General features: G+C 44.5%; 1 long non-coding RNA gene across 1 annotated transcript; it reads right to left on the bottom strand.

Annotated features, from left to right (window-relative positions):
• Positions 1–17,428: 17,428 nt before the first annotated feature.
• On the bottom strand, positions 17,429–24,696 carry LOC146186697 (uncharacterized). The gene is made up of 3 exons (XR_014707875.1): positions 24,621–24,696; positions 22,598–22,747; positions 17,429–17,749 (listed from the first exon to the last, which is right to left on the bottom strand). It is a non-coding gene; the product is annotated as an uncharacterized LOC146186697 (long non-coding RNA).
• Positions 24,697–26,086: the final 1,390 nt, after the last annotated feature.

The raw sequence follows: 26,086 nt of genomic DNA on the forward strand, positions 1-26,086 counted from the left end.
CTAGTCACCGTCTATGGCTTTACCTACATGTTTCCTCACTACCTATAAATCGTGTGTTTGTCGGTATGAAGATTTTAGTAGACTGACTACGATTGTTGCTATTGCCGCCGCCGAGTTGTTTCGCGGGCGCAAGTCAGCCCAATAAATAGTTGACTCCTTTGAAGATCAAGACTCCTGATGTGTTGCCGACGGCATTGTTACCACTATGTGACAATATTTATTGCTGACATATTATGCGGTGCAATCTTTGAGTCAGTAGAGTACTGCTCCAATATTTGGCGCTTTAAATTCAGAATTACTTCTTACCTCATGCTTGAAGAGATCAGAACGCGTGACCAGAAAAGGTTATTTGTAGAGACACTGGCGGCGACAAAACGGTTAGCGGCAATCGAACCGCCGTGACAAAAGATTTCCTTTTTTGTCTCACGCGCCAGAGAACTTTGCTATCACTGCGTCCGGTGACTCCTTGCGTAAACCTGCAACAAACACTTGAACTTGTAGTAAACATTGTTTTCTTGTTGAAGTTCCAACTGTAAAACGATTTCTCGCATTGTGGTGAACACAGTCATCATCGTAAAATTTTGTACGCGCCACTATTTCCTTTAATCTAGCTAAAAGGCCCCCTCATCAGATAGTACACGTTCTTTGTGAAGCTGTTTTCAAAATAAATAACTGTTTTTGAAATATTGTAACTAAGCAGACTTAAGTGCATCGCTGCAATGATATGAACTTCCGCGCTTACTGGAAAAACAAGCTGGGAAGATTTCCAAATCTTCGCTACAATTCTTATCTTCTTAAGATATGTACACCCTATCAGTGTTTTAACGCGAACCAGCGAGCGCCGTCGCCGAATCGATAACTGCCGTGCAACGCAGCACCGCAGCGAGAATAGAATATTAGCGGCATGTGCGCAGTGGGAACTCCGGTGCAGCTATCATCTGCTATATGCTGGGACGGGAACGGGACCCATCCCCAAATGCTTTAAGGGCAAGACCTGAATAGGCTCATAGGTGTGCGGAAAGTGTCAGTTCGCTTAGTGTGTCCAACCGCCCCTTTCGATAAATGACGTGATTTGTGGGTAAAATAATGGTTGTATGAAATAGTGACATAAAAATGGGTTTGTGTTGGAAATTTTCTTTATGGTGTAATTAGATAACTAAATTAAAACAACCACGGACGTTGAAAGTCTGCAAAACGTGCAGACAAGGTCCAAAATATATGCATAACCGTTGCAAATCTTTAACGTGAGGCTTTCTCATCGTGTTACCGCATTGAAAACACTAAAACGTGAAGAAGGCAAAAGTAGTAAAAAAATTGTAAAAATAGTAAAGAAAACAACAAAAGGGAAAATTGGAAAGAGTAAAAATAAAGTAGAAAATTGCAAAAAAAAATGAGAGAAAAAAAAGCCAAATAAGTGCAAACAATCGGAGGAAAGGCTTTCCTCTTACCGCACTTAAGCATCATGCCATGGTCCCTCAATATATTGCAGTTGTGTAGTTTGGCAGCTAATACTGGACCTTTGAGCCCTAGACAAATTCTTTATTTGAAATGAAGTGACTGAAGTTGAGACAACGAAGCTCCACCCATTGACAGCGACCGCCATTTTGAGACCATTGGTGACGTCACAGGCTGCCTTCCCCTCGCCTGCTGCTGTGCCTGCGCTGAGAAGCTGCTGATACACTTCTGTGTTTGCGCTTGCTGAACGACGACCGTCACTCCCAATAAGCACGCCTCGTAGCCAGCCGCACCTTATACACATACGCGGGTGATAATCGAAGACTGTACAAAAGCGCCGTCGGACGGCACCCTATGTGCATTTTACGCGTTGCTTGTGAGGCGTGTTTTAGTATACAGTGTGTACGTTGTTCAAGCTCGCCGGCTCATGCGGCTTTCGTGCTCGGGCGCCGAAATGCTCCTAAATCCCTCCCTCAGGCTCCGCGCGACTTGTTAGGCTAAAAGCGCAAACATAGATCGAAGAACAGTCTGCAGTAACAGCAGTTATTGGGATAAGTGCTGTTTGGTCCGCCACATCGGCTTCGCGTAACCTCGGTTGGCGCTGCACGTGCACAGAACTGAATCAGACGACGCGGCGTCAGTTAACGTGTTCACCGGTTACGTCGGTCGCGCGATCAGCAAGCTGTGCATGTACAAACTGAAGCACTAGTTAAAAACATATCTGCTGTTCCGATGCAGCGGGAACATTGAGGTTTAGTTGCTTGTCACATCCGCAATAAGATTCAATAAAATGGTTATATTGCAAAATTTATCTCTTTTAAGAAAGATTTAAGTGCCTCCCAATTTTTTTGTTATCAGTTGTCGCATTTTCTGCTGTTTTGTGCGCGCCCTTATCAACAGAAAAGGTAACGTCCAGCACCGTTTTTTCGTTTGAAGAAGGTTGCAGTTGGGAAGAAAATTATTCCTGACGATGGAGCTATAGCGCTTCACGTGATGTAACACCTTTCATCTGCTCTCTTACCAGTTCGAGCATTGAAAATCTCACTGACGCTTGGTTCATTCTAGCTCTTCAGGAAAGCAATAAATTTCTTGCTGTATAGGCTTTCAACAAGGTGCCCACGCATTTCTGTGCAATGTGAAAAGGTTTAATGCAAATGACCTGTGGCCATAAACGCTTTATTTGCAGCTAAAATATGTTGCGTGAACCATAGGAAAAAAGAAGAAAATTTTGATATTCACTTAGTATGATTAGTGCGGTTATATCGCATTTCATCTAGCTGCAGAACTGATGCTTGACCCTTTAATTAGAACTTGATGGTTGCGTACAAATAAAAACTTACGAAAACGATAACCGTCTTTATAAGCACTGAATTCGGGCCTGTTCAAGGATCAGCAATGCAGAGAACCGTTGCACAGGACGGCGTATTGATTCTCGCAAACTTCATTTTCGCGCAGCGTGCGCCGTGATCTCTGATACGGCATTTATCAACAAAAGAGTCGATGCTCGCGGTTTCAGGTTTAAATTTGTCATCGTGTACTTGAGTCGTCAATGGTGCATAAATAGGGTAGTATGTATGCACACTGTAAGCCCTCCACGGATCTTCTTTCATTTGTACATACCATGATCTTCGTCTTCCTCTTGTACATACCATCATCATCGTCCCGCGGCGCCGGCTCCGGTACACGCTTGGGTTTTGTCCATCGGAATAAACGCCAGACACGGCATCCCTTGCCTTGCCGTCTCGACCTTGCCGTCTCGACCTGGTCTTCTTCCACAAGTGGTGGAGGTGAGACTGGATCCCCTTGCTGTTTTGTGCCCTGCCTCTCGCTGGAGCTACGTTCCGGTCGCTGTTTACCGCCTGCCACCATCGTTATGTCTACCGAGAGTACCCACGAATCGGCAGGACCCTCTACCTCGGCTGCACCACCCCCTCCGACTGTGCCCACACGGCAACGCGACCCGCCGCTGTTCGCTGGTCGTTGCGATGAAGACGTCGATGACTGGCTGGACACCTATGAACGCTGCAGTAACTACAACCGGTGGGACGATGCTCTAAAATTTCTGAATGTTTCTTTCTACCTCATTCACGTCGCCAGAACCTGGTTTATTAACCGCGAACCCCACACCACTAACTGGACCACATTCAAGCAGCAGTTCCGCCAATATTTTGCGGACCCAGCAATTCGGACTGAGGTCGCGAAGAACAAGCTCGCCTCTCGCCTCTAAGGTCCCAATGAGTCGTACGCGTCTTACATAGAGGCCATACTTGCACTTTGCCGGCGTATTAGTCCCACTATGCCGGAACCTGAACGCGTACACCACATCTTGAAAGGAATTATTTCTGTGGCTTATAACACCCTAATTGCCCAGAATCCTTCTACTGTTGACGCCATTATTGCGACCTGCCAACGCATCGACCAGCTGCAGTCCTCCCGATTGCAGCCCGGCATTGCTACTGGCCCGACCTCTGCTGACCTGGATCTGCGGGCACTGATTCGAGCCATCATCCGGGAGGAGCTCCAAGCCCTCAAGCCTGTCTGTCGACACGGGTGCGATCATTCTTCCGTACCTTCTAATGACGCCGGTCTCCGCAACATCATTAAAGATGAGCTGGCAACAATCACTCGACCTATGGCGTCCGACCCTCCTGCACCCCGCCCAGCATCGATGTACGCGCACGTCGCAGCATCACCCCCTCCTTTTGTTCCGCCGCCCCAACTGGCACCACCCTACAATCATATCAATGCAATGGCAACGGCTCAACCTGCATCACCCTATTACGCACCTTAGCGCCCCTCCCGACCACTCTGCTACTACTGTGGCATTAGAGGACACGTATCCCGCTTCTGTCGCCGCCGCCTTCAGAACGAGTGCCGTGGTTACGACGCCTTCGAAACTGATCTGCCTTCAACTTCATATTATCAACGCTGGTCTATTCCCAGCCCGCCTCGTCGGTTCTCTCCGCCTCCAGTGTCCTCGTGTGACCCTAGTGAAGCCCATGTATCTCGACGCCACTCCCCTTCCCCATACCACCGCTCAGTTTCTTCGCTCCGTCCCGCAACAGTTCTTCCTGTCCGCCATCAGGAAAACTAAATGATGCAGTTGCCGGAGGTCAAACTGCACTCGGCGAACTTACTAAAAGTCCTCCTGATCGCCCGTACAATATGATTTCTGTTTTCGTTGAAGGATTATTGGTCGAAGCTTTGATTGATACAGGGGCTGCAATTTCTGTTATTCACGCTGATTTGTGCTACCGCTTACGAAAAGTGACGACACCATATGATGGACGTCAACTACGTGGAGCCAATGACGTTTCTCTGCGCCCTTCAGCAAAGTGCGCTGTGCGAGTTGTTATCGACGGCGTACACCACCATGAGCAGTTTGCTGTGCTTTCACCTTGTGCGCATCTGATGATTTTTGGATGGGTTTTTTGTCAACTGCTTCAGCGTTAATTTCCTGTGGCGACCGTGTCATCCATATGACAGAGAGAAATTTTGCATCTGACTTTTCTGAACGACATTATCCCCTTATTGCCGCAGCTGATACTGTTTTGCCTCCTCAGTGCGAATAACTACTTACCGTTGTTTCTGATAATATCACTGACGGAGACGTACTCATCGCACCATCTCATCGTCATCTTGCACGTGGAAGCGCCTTCCCATCAAGTCTTGTACGATTCCGCAGCGGCTCAGCGATAGTAGCTGCCACGAACGCATCCCATGAATTCCTCGTGCTGACTAAAGCAACTTCCCTGCCATGCATAGTGGATGCTCACCCTAATTCCATGATGGTGCTCACCGCCCTGCTACCTCAGCAACGTGATTCATCGCACGTTTCTTTTCCCATGCTGTCGAAGACAATCAGTCCGGACCTCATGCCGCACCAACGCAAAGAATTGCTGGAATTGCTTCAAGCCCATCTAGCCATTTTTGATGTCACTTCCCCACCACTGGGAAGGACTAGTGTCGCACACCACCGCATCATAACTGAAGGTAACTCGATCGTACGCCGACAACCTTATCGGGTTTCTCTCGCGGAACGAAAAGTAATCGAAGAAAATGTGAATGGCATGCTCCGTCGCGATATTATTCGTCCATCAAGAAGCAAATTGTCCTCCCCAGTAGTATTAGTTAAAAAAAAGGACGGATCATTACGATTTTGTGTTGATTATCGCGCACTCACAAAATTACCCGTAAAGATATCTACCCGATGCCGCGAATAGATGACGCCCTTGACTCTCTCCAAGGTGCCGAATATTTCTCGACCATGAATATCCGCTCAGGTTATTGGCAAATACCTATGCATGAGGGCGACAAAGAGAAAACCGCTTTCGCAACTCCCGATGGACTTTAAGAGTTTAATGTTATGCCCTTCGGCCTGTGTAACGCACCAGCGACATTTGAGAGAATGATTCATACGGTACTTCGTGGCCTAAAATGAAGAACCTGTTTATGTTACTTGGACGACGTTGTTACCTTTTAGGCAACTTTTACCGACCATCTCACTCGCCTAAATGAAGTCCTGACGTCTCTTTCTTCAGCGGGCCTTCAGCTCAACACCGAAAAGTGCCAGTTTAAACAGAAGGAAATTAAAATATTGGGACATCTGGTTAGCCATGACGGCATTCGTCCAGACCCTGATAAAATCAGCGCGGTCTTGAACTTTCCTCGCCCGCAAAGGACTGCAGATTTGAGCAGTTTCCTCGGCCTGGTGTCATATTTCGGGCGTTTCATAAGGCATTTTACAACTATTGCTGCGTCACTTCATGAACTACTTAAAGCGCGCAGCTCTTTAGTGTGGACTGAACAGTGCAACGCTGCTTTTACCGACCTAAAGCACGCCCTCACATCAGATCCCGTTCTTGGCCACTTCAGCGACAGCGCTCCTACCATCCTGAACACTGATGCCAGTGGTCACGGTCCTGGCGCTGTCCTTCTGCAGCGCGATGCAACTTCGCGTGAGAAAGTCATTGCTTTCGCCAGTCGGACCTTCACTGCAGCTAAGAACTACACCATTACCGAGCAGGAATGTCTTGCCGTCGTCTGGGCTGTTCGGAAGTTTCGCCCCTACCTTTATGGTCGACACTTCACAGTTGTGACCGAACACCATGCTCTTTGCTGGTTGTCTTCACTGAAAAATTTGACAGGCCGACTTGGCCGCTGGATTCTACGCCTGCAAGAATACAATTTCGACGTCGTTTATAAATCGGGTCCCCAACACCAAGAAGCCGATTCTCTTTCTTGCTGCCCACTTACGGAATCAGCCTGCTGTTTTTCTTCGCAACACAGTTCCACCTCTGACCACAGCCGACTATCTCTTCCCTCGACGCATATCACAACAGTTTCTTTTGACTATTCTAAGCACAAACACGCACTCCGCTCGCAGCAATTACCTGATGCCTACTGCCGGCCCATCATCGACCGCCTTATCCGCGCTTCGAACCCGCCCAATTGTAGGCTTCGCCGACAGCTTCGCAATTTCAAGCTCGAAGATGCCATACTTCGTTGTCTCCCAGTTGTGCCGCGTGCGCTTTGCTCACGTATACTGGCGGCTTTCCACGATGACGCTACTGCAGGTCACCTTGGTTTTGACAAAACATATGACCGCGTGAAAAGACGATTCTTTTGGCCTGGCCTATCTTCTAGTGTAGCTAAATACGTCGCTTCCTGCCTTCTGTGCCAACGTCGCAAGCGGCCGACTTCTTCGCCCGCTGGCCTCTTGCAGCCTCTTCCATGTCCCGCCACGCCATTCGACGTAGTCGGCATCGACTTATATGGTCCCCTAACTCTCTCCGATGGGGGCAACCACTGGATTAGAACAGCTGTCGACCACCTTACACGTTATGCTGAGACGGCCCCTGTACCGACTGGTTCCGCTGAAGAAGTAGCTAATTTCATTTTGCGGTCAATTGTATGGCGTCATGGCGCTCCTCGAGTACTCCTAAGTCAACTCGGGACGGCCTTCTTATCGACAGTTGTATCCGAATTTCTTAGTACGACATCCACCCTCCATAAGACAACCTCAAGCTACCATCCCCATACTAACGGTCTGACTGAGCGATTTCATCGCACCCTATCGGATATGATATCCATGTACATCACACCGCATCATCGAAATTAGGATACTGTTCTACCATTCGTCACATTCGCGTATAATACTGCAGTACAGCGGAATACCGGTTACTCCCTATTTTTCCTCGTTTTCGGCCGTCCTCCCACTACAATCCTCGACACTTCCTTTTTCTCTACGCCCGATTACTCCTCATCATTACCAGTCCAGTTCTTATCCCGTGTGACCCGATGCCGTCATCTTGCCCGCCTCAACACAAAAGCGTACCAGCAAGACCGCAAGAGTCGCTACTATTCGAAGCATCGCGTGGTCTCTTTTCGTCCTGGTGACGAAGTACTGCTCTATACATCACTGCGCCACCCCTGACCTTAGTGATAAATTTCAGCGCCGCGATCTTGGGCCCTACAAGGTGATCAACCAAACGTCCCCAGTAAACTACCAAGCCACACCTGTTGATCCCCCAGTCGACCGACGCCACCGTGGAACTGAAATTGTTCATGTATCTCGCTCGAAGCCATTTGTGCGCCGCTGTACATCGGTTGCTTAGGAGCGGCCAGGCTGGCCCCTTCCGACCCCCCGGGCAGATTGTGTGAGCCCTCCACGGATCTTCTTTCATTTGTACATACCATGATCTTCTTCTTCCTCTTGTAGATACCATCATCATCGTCCCGCGGTGCCGGCTCCGCACGCGTTTGGGTTATGTCCATCGGAATAAACGCCAGACAAGGCATCCCTTGCCTTGCCGTCTCGACCTGGCCTTCTTCCACAATACATATAAATGTGGTGTCCGGTGCTTCACCACCTATCCACGAACTTGAAGCCCATATGTTTATATTTCTAATATACACTCTGTTAAATGGGCTCTTTGCAGCCTTCTAGGGATGTTTTATGAGATCAGTTTAACGCAAAATATTTCTTGCGTTATATGAGTTTCATACCAAAAGCTGGAAAATAATCTAATACTGGAAGTAATAGTTGTGGGGCCCTGTGCCACGACAACACGACCAGAGTGCAAGCCGACACCCCCCCCCCCCCCACCGAAATAACAATGGTATGCCTTGGCCGTGACCTGAAGAAACGACGGAGCCGAGATCGGACACCAAGGCCCACGTGCAATGCGACGACGCGAACAAGTGACCTTGAAGCTCCTGTCGACGGTCGCAGTGTTACTTCCCTAGTAGACACCGGAGCTGACTATTCAGTCATCAGTGGACCGTTAGCTTCCCAGCTCAGGAAAATTATGACCGCTTGGGATGGCCCACTGATTCGCACCGCAGGCGGTAACCTCATAGCTCAATCCGGACGATGCACTGCAAGAATAACTTTTAAGGGCGTATTTACCCCACCAGCTTTGTGGTCCTGCAGCAGCGTTCCCTCGACGGAATTTTAGGCATGGACTTCCTAAATGAACATAGGGCTATCATCGACCTGCGATCTAAGCTCATCAACCTCTCTGCAGACAAAATCATAGCTGCTACGACACCTTCGACGCAAGACGTCGCTCTAGATGTCCTCGACGCAGAATTGACCGTGCCGCCCCGATCAATGTTGTGCAAAAGATGTATATTTTCTTTTCTTCAAATCAAACCAAAAAAGTTTAAACAGCACTGCAGAATCTGCAGTGTAGAAATTCGTAAGTCTGAGCGTTGCTGCTGGAAATGTACATCACGAGCCTATTGTCAAGCAAGTGGCGTCAAAGTTGACCGGCGTTGTTTAATTTATAGGAAAGGAAACGCGTAGTGTCTTTCACGCCGAATCTCGCTGACACATATCGCAGACAGATCTCGCGATGCGAGATTTTAATCGCGAGACTAGAGAGGCTTTCGTCTTAATTATTGGTTCAGAGTAATGGGAAGGCGCATTATATTTTACATTTGTTTCTGGTGACACCTGAAGTCTATGACAGCGTCTCCAAACAGCCGCGATCATCGGCCCAATGTTTGTCCTGTGTTGGCAATACACTGGTCCTCCGTGGTAGCGGACACAGCCAACACAATATCAATATTGGCATATTGATGGTGCTTCCTGGGCCGAGTCCACAATCCGGCGACCGGATTTTCGCTTACTGGGGCTAGTAAAGCGTTCGCCTAAAAACAATGTTTCAATTATGCAGCATGCCAAACGTACTCGTCCTACCACGCACCCAGCACTCGAAGCTCTCAAGCCGGTGAGAACCCTGGCCAGCCATGCACGAGTGCCCGTAAATACGCAGAGCCCTCGAGCGCCCGCGTCAGCTTCAAACTATGTGACTACTCGAAGTCGCGGCTTGGTTTCATCGCCGAAGCGCCTTGAAACCCGCAGAAAAATCCTCGGTGAACGCCACAACAGGACCTTGGTCAACATGTGCTTTCTTTTTATGTAAATGACGAGCCCCACCACATGTTAAATTGCTCGCGTATAAATCACTTATAAGAACCAAATTAGAATATGCATCCCCCATCTGGAGCCCACATCAAGCATATCTAATCACCGCATTGGAAGCTGTGCAGAATCGTTCTGCCCGATTCATTCATTCCTCATACTCATATGACGTCAGTGTTTCATCCTTGAAAGCTACATCCGGACTGCCACCCCTCTCTTTACGTCGTCGCATTGCTAGCCTCACCCTTTATCACAAATGCTTTTATTCTCCTCTCAATCAAGCACCGTATATCACCGCCGCATCACGCATATCTCACCGCACCAGTCATCCCCTTCAAGTTACCCGCCCACTATCACGCACTGCTACGTTTTCAGCTTCGTTGTTTCTTCGAGCAGCCACGGACTGGAACGGCCTACCCCATGACATCGTCGCCAGCGCTTCAACATCTGCTTTTCAAGAACGCGTAACAGATCACCTTCAATGTTAAATTACCATCGCTGTTTGTTCTCCTCACTACAAATGTAATCCCACCCCTTATGTAACACCCCCTGAAATGGGGGCCTTTAAGGAATAAAACTGAACTGAACTGAACTCAATACATGGAATCGAATTTTTCACTGCAGAGCATTCGCCTGCCCAGCAACAGACGATGCGGGCCCCTCCGTTCCAACCAGTCAGCGATCACTGGCCGCTAGCACGGGAGAAGCGCAGAAACTGGCCAGACAAAGAATCCACCGTCAACATCTGATCGACGCCCATTGTTACAACCACGGATGCCGCTGGACACCCCATGCGAATATGTCTGGAATTGGACGCCGGTTCGTCCCCGCGGGCTGTCCGAAAAGTTACTTCGCCGCACCTTCGGCCCTGACTTGTCCGCCGCCTAAACGAAGTAAAGTGCCAAGGTGCGCAAGCCGGCTGTCGCACAGCAGCATATGCAGCGACGGTGCGCACGTTGGGTGAGTTGAACCCTACTACGAGCGATCTGCCGACTAATTTTCTGGCTGGCTGCTGCCCATGACGTGATGTGAGACTCATTTTAACTCTTCTACGCGTTCTCTCCGTCGTCTATCTGGCGGAACAACCGCATAGGGGCTTTGCTGCAGAAAAGGGGGCAGTGATTGTACGTTATGTGCAGAAGAAAGACCACGCAGGCAGTATGGGTAAATGACTTAGAGGTGCGGGCCCGTTCTTGGTCCGCTCGTTCTGCTGATGCCGCCGTTGTCTCTGCTTCTGCATTGGGATGGCGCGCTTGGATGCAGTTGCCGCGGACTTTTTGACTCCCATGTCTTCCTATAAACATATAGAAAACTACGATGCTTGCATTTAGTCTAATGAGTTGTTTTCTCGTGCCCTTTCCAAGTAATCTTTGACGAGTAATCAGCGTCATATTGTCGCCTGACAACTATCGGCAACCTGCTATTTACTTCTCACAAAGGCAACGCCCATGCTACATTTTCTCAAGGAAGAATCGCGTTGGCAAGGCAAACGGTTATAGAATGTGATGCTGGAGGCGTGGAAATTTATTTGACGCCGCGGAACGTTCTTGTTGCGGTCACCGAGCGCAGCCACCTTGCGACTGCAAAACCTATATTTTGCGAGGCGAAGTGAGACCTGTCGAAGGCGGAGTTTATCAGCGTTCTGGAGACATAAGAAACACAATATTTTACCGTGCGTATAGTGAGTAGGATAGGGACACGATATGGCGCACAGATGAATGTTGATGCGGGCTACAACGTGCAATGCAAAGCGCGAGAGTGTGTGGCAGTCTACATAAGTGTGATCGGCTTCCTTGATATCTAATACGTTTTGTATTAGTTACCTATGACGACGAGCTGTTTTGGAATACAAACTTCTCTCATTGCTGGATGCGTACGCAAACAGAATAATGTTGCTACGGCAAGTAGGCTAATGCTCGAGATCGTTAGCAATTTGTTTGCTCGGCTGAAGCGCTGGATGGGGGTTACGAATTGAAATAGAAGGCCGGACTCAAGCAGCACGTCCCCTTTTTTTCCTAGGGAGATCCGACCAGACAAGCTCCGGCACGACATCAGTAGCCTGAACTTTATCGCTCCCAATACGTTGAGTGCCTCTAGAGGTGATGGGGAGGCGCCAATATGCTCAGAACACACCAACGACCTTTACGAAATAGCTTTGTATTAGATCCCCAATATTAAAATAAATTCCAGCAGGAAATGTGAACGACCGTTATAGACAGACCGAGATAAAGATAAGGATAATGAATACGTGCATCGACTGAAGCAAATATCAAACAAGAGATAAAATGACACCGAGGCATCGCACGCTGAAGATGTACAAAAATTACGACATATTTAAAAAGAGTGTGGAGTGAATGCTCTAAGAAGGGACAAAGAGCGAACAACATTGTGAGAGGTTGTTAGCAACAAAATGTTTAACTCTTGTCAAAAACGTGTTGAATAATAGTGTATTCACAATATCTGGCAATAGTTTGCTCAATTCTCGTAAGAAAAAAAAGAAACAAATTGCATATTATTTAGATTCCGTATGAGGTAAAGTAGCAGTTTTGTAAAGATATTGTCCAGTTGGTGCGGCTTCATTGGACTTCAAAATGTATTTAAAAGTCTATTTTTGTTAGTTTGAGTGCAGACAATGAATTTTTCTGTCGCATCTTATGTGTTGAAAGCCGTTACTTTTAAAAGAGTGCTAGGTGGCCTTTAGTGCTCAGATGTGTTGCGGATAAATTTTAAAGGTTTCCTTCGAACATATTTAATCCTTGTTCTGTTCAATTTTGTGGTCCACAAAATGGAGATTTATTGCTGCAAGGGCTTTTGGGCCGCGTCTGTGTTTTTAGATTTGTTTCTTGATTCCAGTGCCGCAGTGGAGAAATCAATAATGAGAGCTTGTCGACAGTTATACGTCATGGTAACTGCATTTATGCTCTAAATCATAACTCGTGCACTTACGACAATACATTTAAAAACAGTAACCCCTATATATCCGTCATAGTTATTTCATCAGTTATTACCACCAGGTTGCAAGGGAGGCCGGATGTGGCAGTGGGCTGTCCACTCACGAAAACAATGTAGAAAAGAAATAAACATATACATTATGATGAACACAAGTAATGAAAAATGTGGGTCGCACATCGCACCCAACCGTGTATTAAGCAATGAAAGAATGACACATGTCATTAGGCTGGTAGATCTACTTGCAATACGTAGAATGACCCTGCCCTGCCGAACTGGATAGCAGAGGAACAGGAAATAAATATAAATGCAAAGCATACTCATCAGTGTGGTTTACTGTAAATCGAAATGATGATACTTGGCTTCACCGATTATGACAGTTCAACAGCGAATGTTTGTATGCACTGGTTTATGTAGCTTTGCTTTGTCTGTATACAAAAATCTGATTTTTGTTTAATTTCTTTTGTTCAAATTCTTTGCCTTTCTGCTGCTTTGATACACATTGTTCGGGTTTAGATATATTATCCTAAGCGCTTCATTGCTTTTTCCAGCATGCCGGCGAACGCTGAAATTGCACCGTGCACCGTCATGCGCTGTGCGATGACGGTGCCCGTTAAAGAACTCCAGGACGCTTCGCATAGCCTGAGACACGCCCTGGAGTTTTTAGGGCGTGAAACCCCGCAAGCCAAACCAGAACAGCCGCCCCTCATGCCGAAATATTAATATTCCTCATTTACACAATCAGCTCCTCTTAAGACTAGCAACACTCAAACACACTACTCTTAATAACAACATTGTAAATACGGCTCTCCTTTACCACCCTAATAATAGTAACCTGCATTTCCGATAAGGAACAATTTGCTACTTGCGAAACTTAACGCTAATTATGGCAAGCAACCGCTTCCATTTTCAAGTACACAAGTATTGAACTCATCACACGCTTGCATTACAATAGTTCAATTATCCAGACTTTTCAATGATAGCATCAAAACATCTTTATTACCAGGTTGTAACCACACTGCTGACAGTTTTTCTGTTTGAAATTTATGTTTATATATTCTTGTAGTTATACTTACATTCTTCTTTTCTATGTGTTGTATAAATATTTTGTTACATGAGGTCCTCAAGAGCTTCACTCTGGCAATTTCTTCTGTATCAATAAAACAGCACTACTTCTTGTAATCTTCTCCTGACAATAAAACCACATGTTAAGCAAAGCGTGGAAAAAGAGTGCATATTGTATTCCGAATACCTAGACATTTTGCCATTTTATGTATAAAATGTTCATTTCACAAAAGTGTGGGGCGGAAACCCTACGGCAGAAAACAAGGCGTTTTGTGGCGTTGAGAAAGAAAAGCCACGATTGCTCGAGTGGGGCTGTGACGTATACTGACTTTGCATATAGTGATTACACACGAAGGAGTCAGAGGCTTAATGTATGGTTCCTCGATTTGTGCTCTGTGATCACGCTTAAGAGAGTGCTGTGCACGGATAACGATGTGATATTTGCGTTCGCCTGCTCAAGATTTTAAAATCCCGTTTTTTCACATCTGGATTGAATTTGACATACGAGAAATGGCTCTAAAATTAGTCAGGTTCAGGCCATGAGAAGAAAACAAATAGCGATTTAATCTATTCCCCTTTGTTTTGTCGCACTAGAGCAGTAGAGCCAGCCTGCACCGATAACGGGAATCAAACCACAAGAAAAGGGCCTAATATATTACTGTCATTTATACCGCACGTAGCCGAGACTTGACTACGACGTCACAGCTATGTCTTGGTTGTTGAAACGTAAGCCGAAAACTGCTGAAAGAAGTTTAAATATTTCTTAATAACATTGAAACCACGAGTGATCCATTTGCAGGTGTCGGTTAAGTATGATTAACGTCAAGACAAACTGAACTAAAACTGAGTTTCTATTGCCCGTAAAGCTTTTCAGGCGCTAAAAATAATACTAGCACCCTTCGTTCACGTCTAATTAGCAGCTCCCTACAACACGAATGCACGTTCTTCAGAACGTATCGAAAACCAGTTCATGTCTGCGTGAGGGTATGTCCGGGTATCTTCACAGGACTGTAGGTACGATGTACTCATATGGCGTCATTATGTTAAGGAGAGTATAGGTGCATCCAAAAGTATTGTCATTTCATGCATTACTGTTATGGTGCTTGATACTTTGCAAAAAATATGAATTTCTTAAGCACCAAGGTCTGTAAGCTGCGGCCTTAAACGTTTGGGAGCAGGCTTTTGGACGAGGGATTTTTTTAGCTTGTTTAGTGAGAAAATTAATTGCTTTTAGCAATTTTTCAAAGCGATCTGCCGCACTGCAGTTCAGCGATAATGACGAATTACAGCCAGGGCTCTCTCTTTGACCACATAGGGCGCCATAACACGATTTCTTGATTTCATGAATGAGAGTATTCTTGCATTGTTAGTAAGTGCCAGTTATCATGAAAAGCTTTTTTTTTTTCAGTTGATGCAAAAACGAAGAAGCGATCTCAATTTAGAGGTCGTTGGCCAGGACCTGTAAATGAGCGCCGTGTGAGCAAAACCGCGTGTGAAACCGCATTTGCGTCCATAGGTGCATGCCATTTGAAGGACTTGCAAATTATTGCGCAAATTTGCATGTGGGTAAAATTAATACTTGCTGCACGCATGGCAAATTAAAGAAGAGGTTCCTTTAGTCATCGCAGGTTATGCTGACCTACGTGGCCTGCTTTTGCCGCTAGCGTGCTCACATGTTTCAGGACTGACCTCTCAGACTATGAAATTTTTCCAGCGTCTTTCTCCGCGAGACCCTCTAGAATTCCATTGTTATGCTGCTCCAAATCTAGTCATGCATCGCCCTCCCGCTTTCATTTCCCCTCTTTACTGCGGCGTCACTGAAATAGACACGATACTGGTGGCAAAAAATGCGCACCTCTAAAATTGTACAATTTCTCTCCCAGGCCAAGTTTTGCAATGTCAGAAAAGGAGTCTTGTCGTTGCCGTCCCACGCGCACAGTTCCGCAGCCTGTTTCAACATTTTTGCCTCTTAACTGTCACGTGACACAACGTTCAACCACTAGCAGTATGATGCGCAGTTCGTTTGTTACAGAAGTCGTTTTGAACGCCGTTGAAATTTAAAAGCCTTCTTACATGCGTGAGGTGCTTTAAAAGGCGTGGAGCCTCACCGGCAATCTTTATATGCTCCTTGCTAAGAGCTGCTATGTAGGGCATACTTAAACGCTTACCAAAAGAGACAGCACCGCTCCTAAAAAATCCATAGTGAGGTAAGCAGTTTTCTAAAATTTGTCGCAAAGATTCGTCACACTTCATCAGTACAATCACTGATTGCAACCGAGTCAACAACAAACAATCTGCGCTTGGCATTGTACCTGGTCGGACATATATGCATTAGCCGCTAAGATTCTGGTTATCTAATAAACTGATAATCTGTTATGCTCTCCATTTTGTTCCTGCTTGCCTGCTTCTGTAAGACTACTCTTTTATCTGCATCTGATAACACTGCACGTCATCTTAACGTGTGACTTCCTTTCCCTTTTCTCAATTCTTCGATTCACTGCAGCGCAGTAAACGTCTGAATACTATTTTATTGCCATCAAGGGTTTTTGTTGGGTGAAGGCATTCATCAGGTGGATATATCTGATCACTCCCTGCCATACGACAATATTCCGCTCGATACCATCAGTTCACCTTCTGCAATGTGCAGTGACGACCTTGATCGGCGACTAGGACAAAGCTATGTTTTAAGGGTTTCCATTCTTTCTTTCAGTTCGCACTAACACCTCTGGGCGTCCGCAAATAAATCGGAACCCAAAATATCGAGACCCACCGTTCCTCCCTTTTCAGACAGAGCCCTAACGATATGCTGGCTGCTTAAATGTCCTCATTACAAAACCAGTGGGTGAGGTGCTTTGCGCGATGTCGTACAGTCATCACACAGCCCCTACCCAAGCAGCACACCAGCATTGGTCCAACAATGGTTCATCACTGGAAAAGAATGGCATCAATATTGGACTGATATTGGCATATGGGCATTTTACTACATTCTCCATTCTTGGCCCATCTTTCGTTCCAAGATTGGTCCAGTGTTCAACCAAGCTGGAGCCACCAATGTAGGCACAATATTAGACTTTCCATTCATGCACCATGATTCTTGCCAATACTGTCCAGCATTATACCATCATTGTATTACCAATATTTGTTTAATACCAGCTATTCCATTGATGGCCCATTGTCAATGCCAATATTATACCAATGGTTAGCCATTGCAGGTGCACTGGCTACTCCATTCATGCCGCATATTGTCGATACCAATATTAATCCAATGGTTTATGGGTACACCGGCTACTCCATTCATGTGCCATTGAAGATGTCAAGATTACACATTTTGTGGCACTGCCTGTGCAGGCCAGAAAATGCAGCCTTTTTCATTCTAGCCATATTCGTGACAGCACATCGAACTTGCTGGGACAATAATGGCCTTTCAAATAGGAGTGGCCATATAAATTCAAATTGTTGCTCATGAGCAACAAGTAGATATTCACAAAACAAGGGCATGATTCACAAAAAGATAATATTTATTGCAATTGTTACTATAGACGGCCGTTGTTACTAGCCAGCGCTGAGGGCACACACAGCAGCAGTTAGCGGGGCAGTGGCAGGGTTGGTCAGGGCAGGGCGGGCTCTCGGGAAGTGGAAGGGGCCAGGGAGCTGGAGGGCACACTCATAGGCGTAGTGAGGGGGCTGACCCTGCAATTGCATTCACAGGTGGCATGCCTGGTTCGCCAGGAGAGGTTTCAGCATAACGCCTTTTTCTTCCACCCCTCCTGTCACAGGAACCAGGCAGCCACCTTCGAATAAATGCGTGTGCCTCCAAATCGTCCACCCCAACTTTTTCGCAAATGGCACCTGCACAAAAACAATGAGGAAACAAAATTTACAACACTATTACGAGGCATGTAAAATCGCGCGCATTATTTTAGGAAGATGTAGAAAATTCCAGGATTCATGTACCGAAATTTATGGTCAATGAGAAACACTATACTGATGAGTTCCAGACTAGTTTCAGCTGCCTTGGGTTTATTAGGATGAAAGACGCACATACATTGCATAGCATGTGACCTGTTGCATTTTGATCGCCTCCACAGCAATACGGCTGAGACAGCCAGTGTTTCATCCCACACTAGGAATTAGTGCTTGATTATCGGCTGTCTCCGCATATGACTGGCGCGCTAGTTTTTTGCCGCTCCTACGCTTTCTGCGATGTGCAAACAGTTTATACTAATAATCGTTACCAAGAGAATGTTCGGCGACCATTTTCATTTTTTTTAAATGGCAAGATATAATATACACAAGCGATCTAAGCCCACGACTGCTCCACTGGCCGCTGGTTAGCTGATATACGCTTTTGACTGGTTTTGTGGGTAGTTCACTTAAACGGGAGCTCACTTAAACGGGTAGCTCACAGGTGCATCATTTTACACATATACTGCTTGTCCAAGCAAATTTGATCCAAGGGATAAAAAAAAAAAAACATTTCGGAGGCAGGCAAAGGAAACCAGATATATATTGCTGGAAGCTACCTTGAGCGCCACAGAAAAGGTTTTGTTTGGAATCCTTATTGACATTATTTACCTAAATTACTGATTAATTACTTACACAATAAATGGTGTTGCTACTTTGAAGAGTACCGGCACAATCCACGTTTGATTATTTGTGATAAAGAACCCTCACGTCTGCATTTTGAACGCCAGATACAATAGGAAACCACGAAAATACAGAAATCTGATTCCCGGACAATACAATTGAGGACTTGGCTTGGCTCGACAGCCCTGTGTAGCGTTATACCTACAAGTTGCCTATGGTTTCTTCGTCCGCGCCAGCACATCGTCCAACAAGACTGTATTTGTATTTTACAGCTGAAAAATACTGTTAAACTCATTTATATCCTTACCGCTTTGTAGTCATTATCCGCATTGCAAAGTTCGGCGCGCTCATTGTAACTCGAGCCTTCATGTGCGCCAAAGGGCCGACGCGAAGCAACCATCGCCAGCATATCACCCTTACTCATGCATGGGGCTAGCAATCTTAGCGGCAGGTTATTTTGTCCGCTCAAAATCATGTTGTGAGCAGCACAGTTGAGGTGCGCGAATAGGCTGGCAACGGTTTCGGTATCTACATAGCCCGGAATTTATCTACAGCTGAAAAAAAAGGTACACATGAGGTTTCTAACAGCAAATATTGAAACAGGGGTTTCCGAACGTGCTCACCGACTCTGTAAGTCCTTTTTATTGTCTAAAGTGAATATTTAGTACTTGAAGCGAATAACCTCACTTCCCCACGTACAAAATAAAAATTTTCTGAGCTGTCTTAAGTGGCTGCCAGCAATTCACCACCGGTTTCCATCGTCTGTTTCTAATGGTTTATTTATAACCCTTGGCTCAAGCTATGGGGCGCAGCAGGTGTAATGTAGCTTGAATAAAACCTGCAAGAGATCATATATATGGGTAGATTTGTAAGGTTTACAGATTTCACTTACAAATTCTACAGGAATCGCGTCACTGCGGCCTTTCTTTAAAATTGACACGTAATAGCGCTATATTCGTGGCTAAAATAAAGTAATCAACGCATTATTTCAGCTTAGCAAATGCAGCTGTAACAGAAAGTGAGGGCTGGCTACACCTAAGGTGTGCCTAGCTTTCTAATTTTCTTAGATGGCACAACCGTTCGAAATATGGAATATTAAAAAAAGCCCTTGATATTGGCTTTCTCACAGCGTATTATGGGTGCCTTAGATAAGAAACATAATCGAGGTCCCATGGCCATCTTTCGTTTCCAATTAAATTCTTATATGGGGTGGGCAAGTATCTAGACACAAAAGAATTAACTTTAGTTTTTCAAGATACGCGTAGTTTCCTCGAAAAAAAAAACAATTGTATGGTATATCTCTAGAGGTAGAAAACGCTGTTTTTGCCATTTCAAAATGTTGCAAGTTTGAATACCGTGATTTTGTCACCTGCTCTTTTTTACTCACTAAATATATGCAGGTTTTATATTTACAAACACTATTAGAAACCTTTTTTGTTTTTGCAGTTGTGTTATTAAAAAATCGCAAACTTTTCTTCAGGAGCGATACGCTGCAAAAATATTCATTTTTAACCTTATGTACTGGCATATGATGCATTAGGTTGGTTGCACTAAATATGTTTTCACTTCCTGACGCATGTTCTTAATTCCAGGCAGTATCTGGAGCTCCAGACCACTAGGTGTGTTCTCCACAACGCATCAAAATTGCTCAGAATTCGAAAACAGCAGTAAAGGGCAAATTTGCTGCAATTAAAAAAAGATCATCTTCGATTTTCATTCAAATCCCTCTCAAAAATCTTCAGTACCTCAAAAATATCACGGACTAAAAAGTGTTGCGTTATACTGTTTAAAAATATAACATTAAATATTAAACCGAGTGCTTGTGCTGATAATGGCCAAACTCAGCCTGCATTCTTGCAAGATCCAATAATATCTTGGCACAGAAACTATTTTTCTACATTATCTAGGTTCCATTCTTTATTTCTGAAAAAATTTGAAGCTCTAGATTTGTGTGTGTATCTGCATATTATTTTGAAATTGGACAAAAGTAAGAAAATGGTAAAATAAGGAAAACTGATTAGAATTGAAGAAACGGCCGCAACATCAATTTTTATCAAAATCTGTGGAAACAATGCAAAGTACTTTGTTAATTTGAGTCAGTAAATATATTGAATTCTGCAAAATGTAATATTAGAAATATATAAATGCTTGTTTTTGTTCTATAGATGTGCTTATATGGCTCCCCCTTGTGGAATAAGCATCAAAACTTCAATTTAGTATTTGCTTAATTTAGTTACATTTTACCTTAAGTAAAATTTAAAACATTGTCAGCGCTTAACACCGTTTTTCTGCTTCTGGGACAAATACTTAATATAGCTTAAAATGGTATTAATTCACTATTTCTGTCAATTTCATGGCAGAACGCAAGTTAAGGCTGAACTTTTTCTCTGTCCTGCATTCTTTTTTATCGCTAGGTGCAATAGTATTAATCTAAGTTATTAATATATTATTCCATTTGTCAGCTGTGACCACCACTAACAATACTATATTTTTGAAGATGATTTTTCAATGTGTAATTTTTATAATTACAATCTTAAGCAAATCGCTTTCCAGCATAATACTTTTGGTGGCGTTACAGAGAACACACATAGCAGCTTAGAGCTCCAAATTCTGCCTTAAATTAACAATATGACCTGCATAATAAACACAGAATATTTTAGTGCAAACAACGCAATGCGTCACGCCAGTATGTAAGGTTGAACATTAACATTTTTGTAGCGCGTTGTTCTTGAAGCAAAGTTTGCGATTTTTTACTAAATCAACTGCATCAATAAAACACACTTTTAATACTTCTTATACAAGTAAACGTTACCCAAATGCGGTGAGTAAAAAACAGTGGATGACAAAATTTTACGCAACCAGCCGGCCTCCAAACGTGCAACTTTTTGAAACGACAAAAACGGCGTTTTCCAGCTTTAGTGATAGGCGTTTTTTTTTTTCGAGAATACTACGCCGCATCTGGCAAACCTAAGGGTCATTCCTTTGTGTCGAGACATTAGCCCATGACATATGAAAATTTAATTAAAAAAATGGTCATGGCACCACGATTACTGTTCCTGTCCGAAGACATCCATATTTGTTTTCATTTCGTCTCTTCAACAGGCTGGTTTAGCCAATGCGGTGAATAAAAATATCATCGCATATATTAAAGATTTTCGCGCTATATGTTATACCTAAAGATACCTATATTGTCACAACTGTCATACATTATTTGTAGCTGAAACATCACAAAAGGGATTCGATTGCAAATTGTTCGCTAGTTAAATAGACGTACGAGATGACACACGTATACTTTGTAGAATACAATTTAGGAAAGAGCAGATACAAACTACAGGCGAATAATGCTATGATATGGAGCATATGTATTACTCCGGTTAACAGTAAAAAAATCAACTTTTAACATATTAATATATTCGACAAACTATTGTATGCTCACATAGGAACACAATTAATGAGCTCATCCACGCATCTAATGTCTATGGGCATTAGACGTGTGGATGACTTCGTTTTATTCCAATTCGTGCGTCACTGCAAATAATTGAACGAGAAAAAAGTTAATGTCTACACAATTTTCAGTGAGTATACCACAAATTATACTAAGGTGCTTCATATATGTCACATCACCTAGCAAGTGAAATGGGATAACAGAAGTAATCAGACTCTAACCCTGATCAGCATTTCGCTTTTGCGCCATCTTTGTAAGTTTTTAGGCAGGCTTTTCCACTGATTATCCTCTTCTATATACCCCTGCCACCCACAAGACACAAATCTTCTGGGGGTACCGAACTGTTGTTTTCGCACCAGTGATACAACTTAATCGATCCATTTATACGTAGAAAACACTCTCGATGCGCACCTAAAAAAAAATGAAAGCATGTATGTGTAGGCGAAATCATTCACCGGCGATTTAATAATATGATTTGAACAATAAAATCAAAGGATCACACTGGAAGTAACAAAAAAGTGGTGGAGAGATAGGAATTGAAGAAATGAAAGGCGGTTGCTTTCTGCAAAAAGCCAATAGCAAGAGGTCCACCGTCTATAAGAATAGGCAATAAAAATAAGGCATATTTAAAGGTGCATGCAGCAGTTACAGTGATGCAGTGCTACCTTTTTTTAGGCAGGCTTTACCGCTGATTTTCTTCTTCTTTATTTCCCTTCCAACCACAGGACACATATCTTCTGGGGGTTGTCGGCTTTCGCACCAGTGATACAACTCAATCGATCCACTTCTACGTAGAAAACGCTCCCGATGCGCATCTAAAAAAATGAAAGCATGTATGTGCAGGCTAAATCATTCACACATGATAAAACAATATGATTTGAACAATGAAATCAAATGATCACACCCAGAGCAACAAGAAAGTGGTGGAGAGATAGAAATTGAAGCAATGAAAGACGGTTGCTTACTGAACAAAGCCTATAGTAAGAGGTCCTGCGTCTATAAGAATAGGCGATAAATTAAGGCACGTTTATAGGTGCATGCAGCAGTTAAAGTGATGCAGTGTTACCTTTCTGTTTCACTGCAGTGATTGGTATAAATATTACAGCAATTGCTAGGCATCTCAGGTAACCCCATTGAAAACTTCATCCAAGGTACCGAGGAGCAGTGGCGTGTTATTTGCAGCTGTTAACGGAAAGACAGGCTATCCTATGAGTGCATGCGCATTTCCTCCTCTTTGTATACTTGAATAAAAGCGACTGAACAGTGAGTGTTGTAAGAGGTGCAGCGTCCCTAGGAATGGGGAACAAAATTAAGTTTTAGTAAACAGAGGTACAAAAAGAAGCAAATATGCCTGCAATAATAGCATGATGGCCTACCTTTTGATCAACAGCTGTAAACAACCTGTCACTGCCAGTCGGTTCTTTAGATAGGCTTATCAATGCCAGAGCTTAAAGCTAAGAGCAATATGAGTAATGTTTATTGCGGTCACGGCCGTAAACAATTCTAGCGGAACACTCCATTACTGTAACTAATCAACCGTCCATTTATACATATCGTTCATTAAAGAACCATGCACATCATATTAAGTTGCTCTTTTCTACTCCCAAATGATTTCCTATAGAATTAGAATACGTGGATCGCTGCTTCGGTTTCAACATTCTTGCACGATGGCTATGGCGTGCACTTCATGCATACGGTACGGCACGTGAGGTACAAAGAGCTGTAATTGCCGAACAGGCGGACCTGACGTCCTGTCCCATTTCGCCTGAAAGTGCGCGCCGTCATCGAGCGCTTCGCGAGCAATATATTTCGGACGATATGGTTGCCTCATACCGGCCGTCAATGTTTTGTACATTGTGTCCCGCGTGCACGTTGTTTACTTTGCAGTGACAGGGACGCAGTGCACAGACGGCTGATGTGCCTTTTTGCTTGTATTGTTATTTTGCCCCGCCCTCGAAGCGCGTCTGCGAAATCGCTCTCCTATTGTCGCCGCTTTCTGATAACGCCCTCACCTGAAGGCACGTGCTCAGAAGGGGGGCGTCGATTAAGAAAATTTTGAAAAGGGGCTCACTTGCGCTGTTCACGGCTTTCAATTCCTCAATATGATATTAACCATTATAAAAGTGGAGGTTCATTATGACTTAATTATAGCCTAGTCATCAAGCGGCATCACGCACATGTCTGCCCCACTGTAAAATTCGCTTGCACAGACGGCACGAACAGTTTTCAAAACTTCGTCTGTACATCTGAAAACAAAAAACTGCCCTTGACTCTTAACAAAATCCAAAAACTCTGTGAACATGGCTTCCTGCGCGCAGAAGAGAGGCTGTCCAAAATATATGCACAAAGCCGGGCGCATAGTATCTGGTTACTAATTGATTGCGGCGCGCTGCACAGTCAAAAAACTGCGCAAATGGCTGCCTGCAGTGTTCTGTCACGTGTTGGTGGCATACACACCTGTTACGCACGGCTCCTCTATTTTCGGCGCAAATGCTATTCATATCGCAGCCAGCAAATAAGTCCACGCACTTGCTTGCATGTAACCCGGACGAAAATTCGCTTAGTTCTTGAAGTCATGCTTCGCGCAGTTGTTTCGAGGAGAATAAGGAAAGAGAACATTTGGGACTGGTAGGAGTTTATATAGAACCAATTATGAAGCAATGGCATGCTGCAAAGATATATACTCACGGTCTAAGATGACGGCGTTCACTGAGTCCGATAATGCCGATGGTATCCCGCCGTTGCTGTAATCCGTACTCCGGCGACATTTCATAGCTCAGCTGTTCACTGATACGTAGCAAGCACCAACCGGAGCACATGGACACGTATAGGCGCAAGAGAAAATTATGCACAGCACAATGAAAAAGAAAATTAATGAGGGAAGAAATTAAAGAAAGGTTTAAGAAGCTGTCACAAGCCTTGTAGCGTCTCCAACAAGCTCTGAAATGAACGCTTCGGGAGGAGGCCGCACAGCAGCGCAGCTGGGGATGCTGTCTGTTGTGTCTTGCACGTAGACGCGTAGGCGAGGGGGAACAACGACCCGCTCAACCAGCGCGTGATTCCCGCCGCGGTGTTGTGTTCGCAAGGGCTGCGCGTGGGAACGAAGGACCAACGACCCTCTCAACATTCCATTCCTCCTTTACCCAGCCCTCTTCTGCTTGCACCGGCCAGCCGTGACTTCGGACCGTGCCGATGAGCGGCCGCCAGCGCGCACCGCTCGAGTCGAGTTCTAATAAATAGTTTTGTTTTGTGTGTTCGCAAACGCATTGTTTCTTCAAGCCAACCACGGACAAACATTTTCTAAAAAAAAAATAGAAAGCCTCCCCATCTACCATCCACATTCTTGCGTAAATCCATACAGCTGGTGCATCGACAAATGCGCGCGTCCCCTCCCTTTCGCCACCTATGATCGAACAAAGGATGGTCGTTCGACCTTTCATATTTACTTCAAAATATTATATAATGTTGCGTGATGACTGATGAATAATGTCAATGAGGCGGAGTTCCGAGCTTCTCTTCTATTCTGGCCAACTTTGGTTATAGATTATACAAATTATGCTCAAGTTAGCTAGCTGAAAATTATCCGACTAAATATATACATGTTTTTATTTGTATTCAGTTAATGTTCGCTTTTCGGGTATGAGTAGATGTTTTTATAAAGATTCTAAACATCGGAAACGAAAATTTTCCTAATTTGCAGGCCTTTATTTCAGAAAAGGTTCATGGTAGAGCAGCAAAAATTCCACAATATGTTCTCAGCATATATATCCGCAAACAGCTAAAGCTCATATTTTTATGACATTTGGATACAGAGATACGATCACGCTAATTTACAGAGAACAGCGAGCATTGAAAATTTTTAGGAAAACAAAAACAGTTTTCACATTGTTTAAACTTTTTCCACCTATTCTACACTACCTGAGCTTTCAAAACCATTAAAACACCTTGCATAATTTTGTTGCGCAAGTAATTATGGCCACATCGATAAAGCCTTTGTCTAATTATAGCGCACCGCGCTGTTCTGAACATTCTACGGAATTTGTGAATTGTTCAAGGTTTTTAAATTTTGGCATATAATTTTGTAACAGGGAGAAATATATTTACAAAAGAGGATTAAAGATATATACATTGAGGAACAGCCAAGGAGCCAGGCT

Source organism: Amblyomma maculatum, chromosome 6, assembly GCF_055883805.1.
Source record: "Amblyomma maculatum isolate TAMU_Amacu chromosome 6, ASM5588380v1, whole genome shotgun sequence".
NCBI lineage: Eukaryota > Metazoa > Arthropoda > Arachnida > Ixodida > Ixodidae > Amblyomma > Amblyomma maculatum.